This window comes from Peromyscus californicus, unplaced genomic scaffold (genome assembly GCF_007827085.1).
Source record: "Peromyscus californicus insignis strain IS unplaced genomic scaffold, ASM782708v3 Scaffold_5__1_contigs__length_169319896, whole genome shotgun sequence".
Lineage (NCBI taxonomy): Eukaryota > Metazoa > Chordata > Mammalia > Rodentia > Cricetidae > Peromyscus > Peromyscus californicus.
This window is the reverse complement of record NW_026294573.1, coordinates 44850386-44862812: the sequence shown is the minus strand read 5'-3', so window position 1 is coordinate 44862812 and position 12427 is coordinate 44850386.

Sequence of the window (12427 nt, the reverse complement as noted above, 5' to 3'; positions counted from 1 at the left end):
CCGCCCGGGGCGCGAGGTCAGCGGGATCCCAGAGGTCCAGGCCCCCGGGAGGGGGAGATCTTGAGGACAGGACCCCAGTCCAGGACGGTAGGCACTTCAGCCGGGAGCTGTCAATCCCTGGTCACAGGGCAGAGGTCGAAAAGTGGGCACCTGTTCGCCACTGGAACCAAAAGCTGACTGCTACTTCTAAAGTGGTGCCTGCTGGTCTTGGTGTTATCTGGTATTCAACCACGCCTAACTATGTGCCCAGTCCAGCACACAGTGCTAAACAGGACCTCCAGTATACCCTTAGGATTATTGATGGGGGGGCGCGCGAGCGCGCGCGCGCGGGGGGTGCGTGGGTGGGGGAGGACACGACAGAAGAGTAGATGGTTCAAAACTAGGCAAAGGCAACACCACCCACTGACCTCCTCACCCAGTGAGAGCCACTGTTAACACAACTACCTTCTGATAGACGACAGCTGAGGACGCAGTCCCCCAGCCCATCCTTCATATGCCCCCTCCCCTTCAGTGTGGTGCTTACCTTACCCTATATACAGTATGAACACACATAGGACTGGAGGGCCACATAAAAAAATGCCCATCGGTGTTCCTGTTTGGGGACACTGGTTCATCTGTGAACCCCAGAAGGGAGCAGATAAAACACAGTGGTGAGATCCTTGAAAGAGTAGCAGAGGAGGAGGGGGGCTTTTGCAGTCCCGTGCACCTCTACAGGGAGGTGGGGCCTGGAGGAGCTTGTCCCTCCAGACAGACACCCAAAGAGGCCCTTGGGAACTTGTCCTGCCCCAGCCACTCTGGGGACAAAAGGATAGCTGTTTGTGAATAGCCACCTACTGAGGCTACCCCCACTGGGTCCCCAAAGCCCTCCATGGGGGACCTCTGGTGGCAACAAAGGTCTTCCCTTGGTCACTTGTGTGACCATGCTCTCAGAGCACACTGAGAGCGAGACCTTCACAGCCAGAGCGCAAGTACCCACCCACGGGTCATGGCAGCCGCCAGCCACAGACCAGCTCTGGCTCAGCTGGCAGCACAAGGCCCAGCCTCAGCTCAACAGATACCTAGGTGTCAGTGACAGCAAATGATATGTGAGACCACTTTCCAAGTGCAGATGAAACACATCCAGGGACACCAGGAGCCCTGTGGGGCTGTCAGGTCTTGCAGGGAAGGGGAATTCTCGCTCTGGCAGAGCGCCATGAGGCCGCCGCCGCCGTAAGCCATGGCTTACTTTGAATGTGACACCAGAATCAAGTGGGGAATCCTATAGATCTTCAGATTATCTTTGCTTTCCTTTTGTGAAGCTGGCAATGAATCCAGAGCCTAATCAAGCACTCCATCACACGGCTGCATCCCAGCCTCACACTGTCTTGTTACCAGGTTTGCTTGTTGTAAGACAGAGTCCTAGGGAGCCCAGGACGGTTGTGACTTCCTGATCTCCCTGCCTCCCCCTGCAAGTGCTGGGATTTCAGGCTTGCCTGGGTGATGTGGTGCTGCAGATTTAACACAGGGCGTGATGCATGCCAAGCAAGCCCTCTGGCAACAGAGTCTTAGAGTCAGCCCTCAAATTGTCTTTTTTTTAAAAAAATGACCACGTTGGTTGCACTGTTTGGAGTGGTAGGGTAGTGTTCGTGTGTGAGTGGGTACATTGAGGGTGGTGGGTGTTCCAACATGTGGAGGTCCAAAGACAACCTTTGGTGTCATCCCTCGGGCACCTTTCACTTTTTTTTATTTGTTTGAGACAGGGTTGGGGTTAGAATTGGCCTGGAACCTTGCCAATGGTAGGCTAGGCTAATGGGCTCTTATGGCTTTTCCTGATCTACAGCAACAGTTCTCAACCTGTGGGTCACAACCGGGTCAAATGACCCTTTCACAGGGGTCACATATAAGATCTCCTGCATATCAGATATTTACATTACGATTCATAACGGTAGCAAAATTACAGTTACGAAGTAGTAACAAAAATAATGCTATGGCTGAGGTCACCACAGCATGAGGAACTGTATTAAAGGGCTGCAGTATTAGGAAGGTTGAGAACCACTGCTCTATAATTTAATTAGGAGTGTATTACTGAGTCAACAAGACATTTCATGGAATAAAGACACTTGCCACCAAGGTTGATGATGACGTCACTTCAGTTCCTGGGACCCACATGGTGGAAGAGAGAGAACCAATCCCCACTTGTACTCTAGCCTCCACATACATGTTGTGGCATTCCCATAGCCACACCTACAGACACACGCACACACACGCGTAATAAGGAACTGGAGAGAGTACACACTGCTCTTTTGAGAACCTGCACCCACGTCAGGTGGTTCCCCACCTCCTGTAACTTCAGCCGCAGGGCCATCTGATGTCTCTGGCCTCCGAGGATACCTGTACTGGTATCACACACCCACACACAACCATATGCACGGACATACAATTTTAAAATGTGTCTTTGGGAGTGGTGAGGTGACTCTGAGGACAACGGTGCTTGTCTCCAAGGCTGGTAACCTGAGTTTGATCTCTGAAACCTGAGGGGGTCCCTGCCAGTGTCACATAGGGAATCGGACTATGTGTGTAGAGATGAGAATGAAACCCCAGGACAGACTGAGTTCTTCAACCTAGATCAGACTTTGGGGAGTCTGATGCCAGGCAGTTCATTGTCAGAATATTTAAAACAGTACAATTTGGGAAAAGGTTTCCAGGCAACAATCAGTCCAATCAATCCAATTCCAGGTGCACAATAAAGCTTAAGTGTGACTCCACAGAAACTCTTTCACAAAGTACATGTGACCATGAAGGTGGGATCGGCAGCTAAAAGGCCTAGGATCTAGTGCAGTCTCCGACCTATAACATAGAGGTCAGCAGGCCATAAAGTACTTGTGAAATTTCCCCTAAGGATGGGTAACGGTCTAGAGAGAGAAGCATCTGGGATAATCATTATGGGGAATTTGGATAAGGTCTGCCTCTATAGGAAAAGGTGGGTGAGGTCTGCCTCCACAGAGAGCAAAAGGGTCACCAGGTAGCAACAAAATCCACTCCCAGCCTTCTGGGCAGGAAAACAAGTATTTTATCTCCTCCGTTGAGAATAGATCCTGTGTGTTTAACATTCCTGGTTTTCCTTAGTGTTTCTCTGTGGCTACAAGGACTTCTGTGCCCTTGACTGCAGAAACAGGTGGATCTCTATGAGTTCAAGGCTACCCTGGTCTACACAGTGAGTTCCAGGACAGCCAGGGCTATGTAGATAGACTCTTGTCTCTAAATGTGTGTGTGTGTGTGTGTGTGTGTGTGTGTGTGTGTGTGTGTGTGTGTGTGTGTGATATTCTCCAACAGACAGGCCCATAAACCAATCTATACAATCCCTCCTGGAGACTTCCTTCCCAAATGACTCTAAATTATGTCAAGTTGACAATTTCAAGTAGCCATCACATCTATTAGCTGCAATATTAGATGACCCCTGGAGATGTTATGTTAAGGGAAATAAGCCAGGCACAGAACTACAAATAGTTCTTATATATTTTTCTTTCTTATAAATGGGATCTTAAACAGCCAATTTTGCTGGGTAGTGGTGGCTCACGCCTCTAATTCCAGCACTCAGGAGGCAGAGGCAGGTGGATCTCTATGAGTTCGAGGCCAGCCTGGTCTACAAAGCAGGTTCCAGGACAGCCAGGGCTACACAGAGAAACCCTGTATTGAAAAACATAATAAAATAAAATAAAATTGCAGGGAAAAGAGATATTGCAATCTACTATAATTGTGTATTTGTTAGTTTCTCTTTGAAGTTTTATTGGGTTTTGCTTCCCATAGTTTGAGTCTCTGTAATTAAGTGTGCAGTCATGGAGAATCGTTATGGCTGATCAACGAAATGAGCCTCTTATCATTCTGTTACTATCTCCCTTCTCCTTGATATATGTCGTAGCTGGTCTTGATTGTTAACTTGAGGGGATTTGGACTCACCATGGAAACACACCTCTAGGTATGTCTATGAAGGGTATGTCTAGAAAGGTTAGTAAGGTGAAAAGACTCGCCCTGAATAAAAAGGAGAAAGTGACCCGAGCACCAGCATTTATCTCTCTCTGCTTTCTGATTATGGACATCATGTGACCAGCTGCCACGCCTTCCCCACCATGGTGGACTGTACCCTCAAACTGTGGCCCAAAAGGAAACTCTCTTTCCTTAGGTTGCTTCTGTCACAGAAAAAAAAAACTAACACAATAATGGTCCTCTTTGCTCCTAAATTTACTTTCTTTTGATTAATTTTAGTAACTGTATCTCTTACAATCTTTTCCCTTTTTGTCTGTGTGTTTATACTGTTAGAGTATATAACTTATAAACACCACGTTTGCTTTTGGAGTTTACATTTTGTTGTTGTTTCATTTTGTTTTGTTTTGTTCTGTGCGTATGGACGTTTTTTGCCTGCATGCATGCAGTGCCTAGAGAGGCCAAAAGAGGGCATTGAATTCCCTGGAATTGGAGTTACAGGCCATTTTGTACCACCAGATGGGTGCTTGGAATCCAACCCAGGTACTCTGGCAGAGCAGCCAGTGTTTTTAATGGCTGAGCCATCTTTCCAGATCCCTACATCTTATGTTTTTCTCTAACCTTACAATCTCTTCCCTTTTGTTGGAATGTTTAGGCTATTTACATGTAATGTGATTATTGATATACTTAGGTTAGATCTACCTTTTTGTTGTGTTTTTGTCTCATCTGCTTATGTTTTCTTTACCTTCTACTTCTGCCTTCTTTTGAATTAATCAGGTATCTATTGTTACTCCAACCCTATGCAAGGATAGCTGTCAATAACATAACTATATTGGGAGTGACTGAAGACCAACCACCTAGATATAGCCTACTACACGTGGTCTCGGCTCTACTTCTCTGTAGCCATATCACAAGAGCCCACAGCTATCCCAACATCGCCTGACATTAGTGGAAGTTCTGTGAAGGGGAAGTCAAAATGAAGAGACAGCAGTCTTAACCGGTTGTGGTTAAAACAGCTCTCATTTCCGAATTTCACATAATGACATGGTCTTTTACTCACCACACCACGTTATAAGGGTTTGTTGACATGTGTGTCCTCCAGCACTAGAGACTATGAACAGTGGGAAGACTTAATTTGTCTCTCCCCTAGCATCTGACTCCATGACAGCCCATAAACATGTGCTCACCGGAGTGATTCTGTAAGCCAAAGAGCTGAGCCCTAGACTGAAAGCCGAGGACTCGGGTTTGAATCCAGCTCCGCCACTAACTGGCTCTGCACCCTGGAACATGGACTTCATTTCTTTGGTTTTCAGTTTATTTGTTGTTGTTGTTTTTAGATTTATTTATTTACTATGTATACAGTGTTCTGCCTGCATGTATGCCTACACACCAGAAGAGGGCACCAGATCTCATGACAATGTGGTTGCGGGGAACTGAACTCAGGACCTCTAGAAGGGCAACCAGCGCTTCCAACCTCTGAGCCATCTCTCCAGCCCTTAGTTGTTGTTGTTGTTGTTTTTAAATCTCTTTCTAAAACATAATTGTTTCAGATTAAACAAACATTCTGAAGTTATGTGTGTATGGCGGGGAAAGGGAGGGTATGGGCATGTGTGAGTGCAGGTACCCATGAAGCCCAGAAGAGGGCACCAGATGCCTTGGAATGGGAATTAGAGGGCGTTCTGAGCCTCCTGACATGGGTGCTAGGAACTGAACTTAGGCCCTCAGCCCGCAGTGTGTACTCTTAACTACTAGCCATCTCTCCAGCCCCAAGATTAAACAACAAATTTTTTCATTGACTTTTTTTTTAAACCTAAATATATATAGAGAGAGAAAATTAAAAGTACTTAAAATTTGTGGTGAAAAAATTTGTATTTCTGCCTCTGTCTCCTTACTACTAGTTCTGCCCACAAGACACACCCACTCTCCAGCTTTCTGGAGGCAGTACCCGGGAGCTGCTGGGGATTGGAGTTAGGTCTCACACAGGCTGAGCTATATCTGCAGCCCTTGTTTAGATGTGGGTGAAGAGGTCAGGGAGCAACCACAGGAGTCGGTTGTCCCCCGTGTGGCTTCTGAGGTATTCAGATAGTAACTCATGTAGTCAGACTTAGTGACCAACGGATCCATCTTAAGCCACGGATCCATCTCATCGTCTTTTTTAAATAGAAGGGGAGGTGCTGAAGAGATGATTCAAAAGCAGTTACCTCTCTTCCAGAGACCTGAGTTCAGTTCCCAACACCCACACCGGGGGCTCACAACTGCCTGTAACTCCAGTTCCAGGGGATCTGTCTGTTGTCTTCTGGTCTCTGAAGGAACTGCACTCACATTCACAATCCGCATCCAGACATACATGTATACACATAATTCTTCTTTCTTTTAGGAGCTAAAGAGCGTCTCAGTGGTTAAAAACACATACTGCTCTTCCAGAGTGTGTTAGTTAGGGTTTCTGTTGCTGTGAAGAGACGCCACGACTACATCAACTCTTATAAAGAAAAACATTTAATTGGGGTAGCTTACAGTTTCAGAGGTTTAGTCCATTATCATCATAGTGGAACATGGTGGCATGCAGGCAGACATGGTGCTGGAGAAGGAGCTGAGAGTTCTACATCTTGATCCGCAGGAAGCAGAAGCAACTGTGTGTCACACTGAGCATAGCTTGAGCAAAGGAGACCTCAAGGACTGCCCTCACAGTGACACATTTCCTTCAACAAGGCCACATCTCCTAATAACGCCACTCCCTATGGGGGCCATTTTCTTCCAAACCACCAGACAGAGGACCTGAGTTCAATTCCCAACATTCACATCAGGTGGCTTACAACCACCTGTAACTCCAGTTCCACAACAATCCAACATCTCTGGACTCTAAAGGCACCTCCACTCAAGTACACATACCCCCACAAAGACGCACATATATACATATAATTAAAAGTAATAAAATTAAAATTTCTAAATGAATAGTTTTTTAATTATTTAAAAGGGCAGATGGTGCTGAGTGCTGGTGGTGTGTGCTTTTAATCCCAGCACTCAGGAGGCAGAGGCAGGGGGATCTCTGTGAGTTCAAGGCCAGCCTGGTCTACAAAGTGAGTTCCAGGACAGCCAGAGCTGTTACACAGAGAAAACCTGTCTCAGTGGGGGAAAAAGGGGGGTGGGGTGGGGAGGCAGATTGCTGAGTGGGTGAAGCGCTTGCTATGACTGGAGTTTGGATCCCAGCACCTCTATAAACTCCAGGTAGTGGTAGCTCACCAATAATCCCAACATCTGGGCAAGAGTATTAGTTAAACCAGCTAGATGATGAGCTGGGGGCTCTACTGAGAGACTCCCTCAGTTTACAAGGTGGCAAACACTGGACATCAACCTCTGGTCTCTACATCCATGCACACCCACACATGTGTGCCCACACACATGCAAACATGCATACACACACTCATCACACACACATAATCACTCACTCAAAGTGCTGTTGTTTTGAAACAGGGTCTCTCTAAATTACCTAAACTAGCCTTCAACTCACTCTGTAACCCGATCAGGCCTTGAATTTGAGACCCGCCTGCTTCATTTTCCCAAGTAGTAAGGTCTACAGGTCTGAGCTACCAGACCCAGCTCCATTCTTCTATATAGTGTGTTCATGCAACGATTCCTTGCTTTATCAATTAAACATTACATTTAGGCTGCTGCTCCACGGTCAGTAGTGAATTAGTATACACCCCTGCCAGGCATCTCTTCTCCCTCCAACAACATTTATAGTTCCTGTCTGTTGCCTCCATGGGGGTAGGGGGAGCAATACAAATGCTTTCTTTTCCATGACTCCGTCATCTACAGACCATTGTGCATGACCTCCACACACACTTTGAAAAATGAAAGATGTCTAGGCCCTTGCTTGCCCCAGCTCTCCTCTCTCTCCCCTTTATATCTCTTTCTTTGAATCGTCAGACTGTCAAAGTAATTGACATGAAGTCGGGTCCTATAATCAAGTTAGGCCTTCGAAGCCTTGATAGACTGATCCCATCAGACAGTGTAGCCTCATTACAGGCTTCGGGAATATTGGTGATTTCAGAGCCATGTGGGTCCCCGTCGTTTCCTTTCCCTTCCTACAGACCTGCTTGTTTCCCCAGCAGTTTCTGTCTCCTTTTTGGCCTCCTCATACTGCTCTTCTGGGCTTATCCTTACTAGACTAGAACCAGTCTGGACCAATCTGATGACACCTCTGTGCTCATCTCCCTGCTCTCCTCTGCCCAGCTCAGCTGGCTGACCTCGTGCCCTCCTTCCCCCCAGAGCCTCTACCCTGTGGTTAGCTCTAGACTGGCTGGCATGTAGTCCTCAGCACCATGTACACAAGACCCCCACCTCCACCTAAGGCTGGGGGGACTGCACAGGTCTCTTCCTCTGATGTTAGGCCACGTGACTCGGTTGGACCAAATTATTACATGTTCCACTTCCAGCCTGAGAGGTTTGTTCATTTGTATTTCATTCTTTATTTGGATGTTTGTGTATGCATGTGAACACGTGCCACAGGGCGTGTGTGGAAGCCAAAGGGCGACTTTCAGGACTCAGTTCTCTTCTTCCACCAAGAGGACCCCAGTGACCCAAGGAGGCTCATCAGACCCCATGACCAGTGCCTCCAAAGTTTCTTTTAAAAGTTTACCTTTTGGGGGGGAGGAGTGTGTGCATGCCATGGTCATGAAGGTCATGCATGAAGGCCAGAGGACAACTTTCAGGAGTCAGCTCTCTCGTTCCACCATGTGGGTTTTAGAATCGAACCCAGATCATCTGGCTTGGCGGCAGTCTCCTGCACCACATCTGGTTTGTTTAGTTCTCTTTGATTTGTTTTTTGTTTGTTTGTTGTTTTCTGGGGGGAGTTTTGTCTAGACATTTAGCAGACACTTTTTTTAAGATTTTTTTTTTAGATTTATTATGTATACAGTTTTCTGTCTGCAGGCCAGAAGAGGGCACCAGATCTCATTACAGATGGTTGTGAGCCACCATGTAGTTGCTGGGAATTGAACCCAGGACCTCAGGAAGAGCAGCCACTGCTCTTAACCACTGAGCCATCTCTCCAGCCCCTAGCAGACACTTTTAATCTATAGGCTGTGTCTAGGAAATTGTTATTTCTTTGGGGATTATTCCATCTCTGGGATAATTATCATTAAACCCCTATATTGATCCTAAATCTTTCCTTTTTCTACTGCTATTTTCTTTTCTTTCCTTTTTTTTTTTTTTTAAGATTTTATTTATTTATCATGCATGCAGTGAGTGTTCAGCCTGCAGGCCAGAAGAGGGCACCAGATCTCATTATAGACGGTTGTGAGCCACCATGTGGTTGCTGGGAATTGAACTCAGGACCTCTGGAAGAACAGCCAGTGCTCTCAACCTCTGAGCCATCTCTCCAGCCCCCTCTACTGCTATTTTCATGTGTTATTTTAATTTCTGGAATACTTCATTTTATTTTTGCTTCAGCAATTTTTTTTTTTTTTTTTTGGTTTTGGTTTTGGCTTTAGTTTTTCAAGACAGGGTTTCTCTGTGTAACAGTCTTGGCTGTCCTGGAACTTGCTTTGTAGACCAGGCTGGCCTCGAACTCACAGAGATCTGCCTGCCGCTGTCTCCCAAGTGTTGGGATTAAAGGTGTGTGCTACCACTGCCTGGCTTTCAGCTTTTGTTTTTAAAAACACTTTCTTTTTTTTTTTGGTAGCCCAGGCTGGCCTCGAACTCACAGAGATCCACCTGGCTCTGCCTCCCGAGTGCTGGGATCAAAGGCGTGCGCCACCACCGCCCGGCCTTAAAAACACTTTCTATTGGTGGTTGTTTGCTCTTTCATCAAATGTAACTCAGATCAGACAGATTGGATTTCAGTGATGTCTGTTAATGTCTAAATGTGTGGCTTTGGGCAACAAAGTATGTGGCCTCTTTGAGCCCCACAGCTTCATCTGTAACACGGGATGTAACTGTCCAGTTCTCAGGGGAATACTTGTACACGAGAATCATTTAGAACTGTTGGCAGCGGTTATCTTGGAGTCTGATAGACATACAGAGTTCCCTCTCAAAATCCCCACCTAGTTTCAGAAGGTTCACAGGAATCCAGGAACCCTCCAGCCGCCCCCCCCCCCCCCCCCCCCCCGTGGGTAACCTGAGCACTGAGGATTCATTCCCAGGTGAAGAACTGTAAGGAGAGAGAGAAATGTGAGGAGGTGACGTATCTAAGCGGGCTGCAGAGATGGCTCAGCAGCCCTGTGCTGAGAGATCTGGGGACAGCGGGTCAGGTGTAGAAGATAACATCAACAGGTCATGAGATTCAAAGGAGGCAGTACCACAGGGTGGCAGAGACCGAGAAAACCAGGGGCAGCACAGAGAAGGCAGAGCCTGCCCCTTGGGGAGAGGTGACCTGTTTACACCTGGAACCATCCAGCCCTCTCCTAGACCCTCCTTTCCTCACTTCCTTGGGGCTTCCTCCAGGCACCCCATGAAGCCTGGTGGCCTCTGAAGGTGTGAGCTTGGCATGTCATGCTCCTGCCCGGAGCCCTGGGTAACTTGAATCACTCTAACCACCCTCACCGTGGCTTCCTCGCCCAAACAACCCCTTCCTCCTGGCCTTACCCACAAGTCATCACCTCTGACTAACTTGCTCAGACTCACTTAGCTCGCTCCTCAGCTTTTGTGGGGAGTGATGCTGCTCTCCACAGCGTCCTCAGTGCCACAGCAAGTGTCCAGTAGATACTTTGGGGAATGGGTGAAAAATTGAATAAAACGAACCATCCTGCCCAGTGCAGTAGCCTTTAGCCACGTGTGGCAACTCAGACTCAAAGAAAAGTCAGAGCATTCAAAAGTTTGCTGCTGAGTGCTCGGGGCTGCTGTCTAGGACAGCACAGGCTGGGATATTATCATTTCAGAAGGCTCTAGAATAGTGGTTCTTACCCTTCCTAATGCTGTGACCCTTTAATACAGTTCCTCATGTTGTGGTGACCTCAACCATAAAATTATTTTCGCTGCTACTTCATAACTGTAATTTTGCTACTGTTGTGAATTATAATGCAAATATCTGTGTTTTCCGATGGTCTTAGGTGACCCTGGGAGTCACTCAACCCCAAGGGGGCCGTGACCCACATGTCGAGAACCACTGCTCTAGTGGCAGGGCAAGTGGATGAGGGCTTGTGGAGCAGAGGGCACAGCATAGGCCAGGCCCCATGTATACGAAATGTGGTGATGTGTGTCCAGGACAAATAGGGGATACAACGCTCCTTCCTTGCACCAACCTATTGGTTGTCAGAATGCTTAGCTTTAGGCGAGAAAGGATATAGGAGCAAGAAACTTACCCCAGACACCAGCGGGTCCCTGTTAGAGTCAAAGAATGAGTCTGGGGAGATAGCTCAGTGGATAGTGTGTTTGCACACGAGCATGAGGGAGGACCTGAGTCTGAATCCCCAGCACCCATGTATAAAATGCCCGTGTAGTCATGCATACTTGTAATCCCAGCTCTGAGGAGATGATAGGGGAGACTCCTTGGGGCCTCACTAGCTTGCTGGCCTAGTCCACTTGACAAGCATCAGGCCCCTGAGAGACCTTGTACCAAATAAAAAACCAGAGTGATTGGCATTTGAGCAACAACAGCCAAGGTTGTCCTCTGGCCTCCTGTGCACACACATGCACCTGCACACACACCCTAACACACACACACACACACACTCTCGAAGCAGAAGCTGGCCCAAAGGGGGAAATGTCCTACCCGGGGTCACAGAGGAAATCACATGAATGACGCCAGAACCCAGGCCTCCTGATTGCCAGAATATGGCGTCAGTTTCCTCCGCCCAGACTCTTACGCATTTCTTCCCTCACCCTCCCCCTTCTCCAGACTGGCAAGCACACAGAGCCCCCCAGGCAGGTCTTGGTGCTCACACTAGCAGCTCTCATCTCTTATTTACCCCCCACAGCAGCCCCCAGCATCTGACCCTTAGAAATGTAGACATCCCAAGGAGAATAGCTGCTTATAAGCATTTGCTAATTACACGTATGGATGTCAATTAATTCATTTTGCTAATTAGCCACTCGATGAGCACCATGCACCAAAGAACTGTAAAACACAGGCATATGGTGAGAGAGGGGGATGGCTGCGTGCTCATGCAGCATGCAAGGACTGGGAGGGTGCGGGTGGTCCTGGTCCCCCCCACTCCCAGATGAGCGGCTTAATGGTTAGGGGAGCCCTGCCTTTGCCGTTGCCGTAAAGCATAATTACAGCTTTCCACTAATAGTGCTGGGAAAACGCTTGCGCACTCCGCCATGTGCAGACAAGCGCCCAGGCATGCCCACGCAGTTCTGTTTACACATATCCGCCCTTGGTGCACACAAACATAGCATGCACACCCCCATAAGCACAGTGTGGATACACATACACACAAGACATATGGGAACCACAGTGACGTCCTAGCCCAGTGCCACCCCGAGCAGAAGCTACAGGATGGCCATTCTTTCATGGTACTTGGTG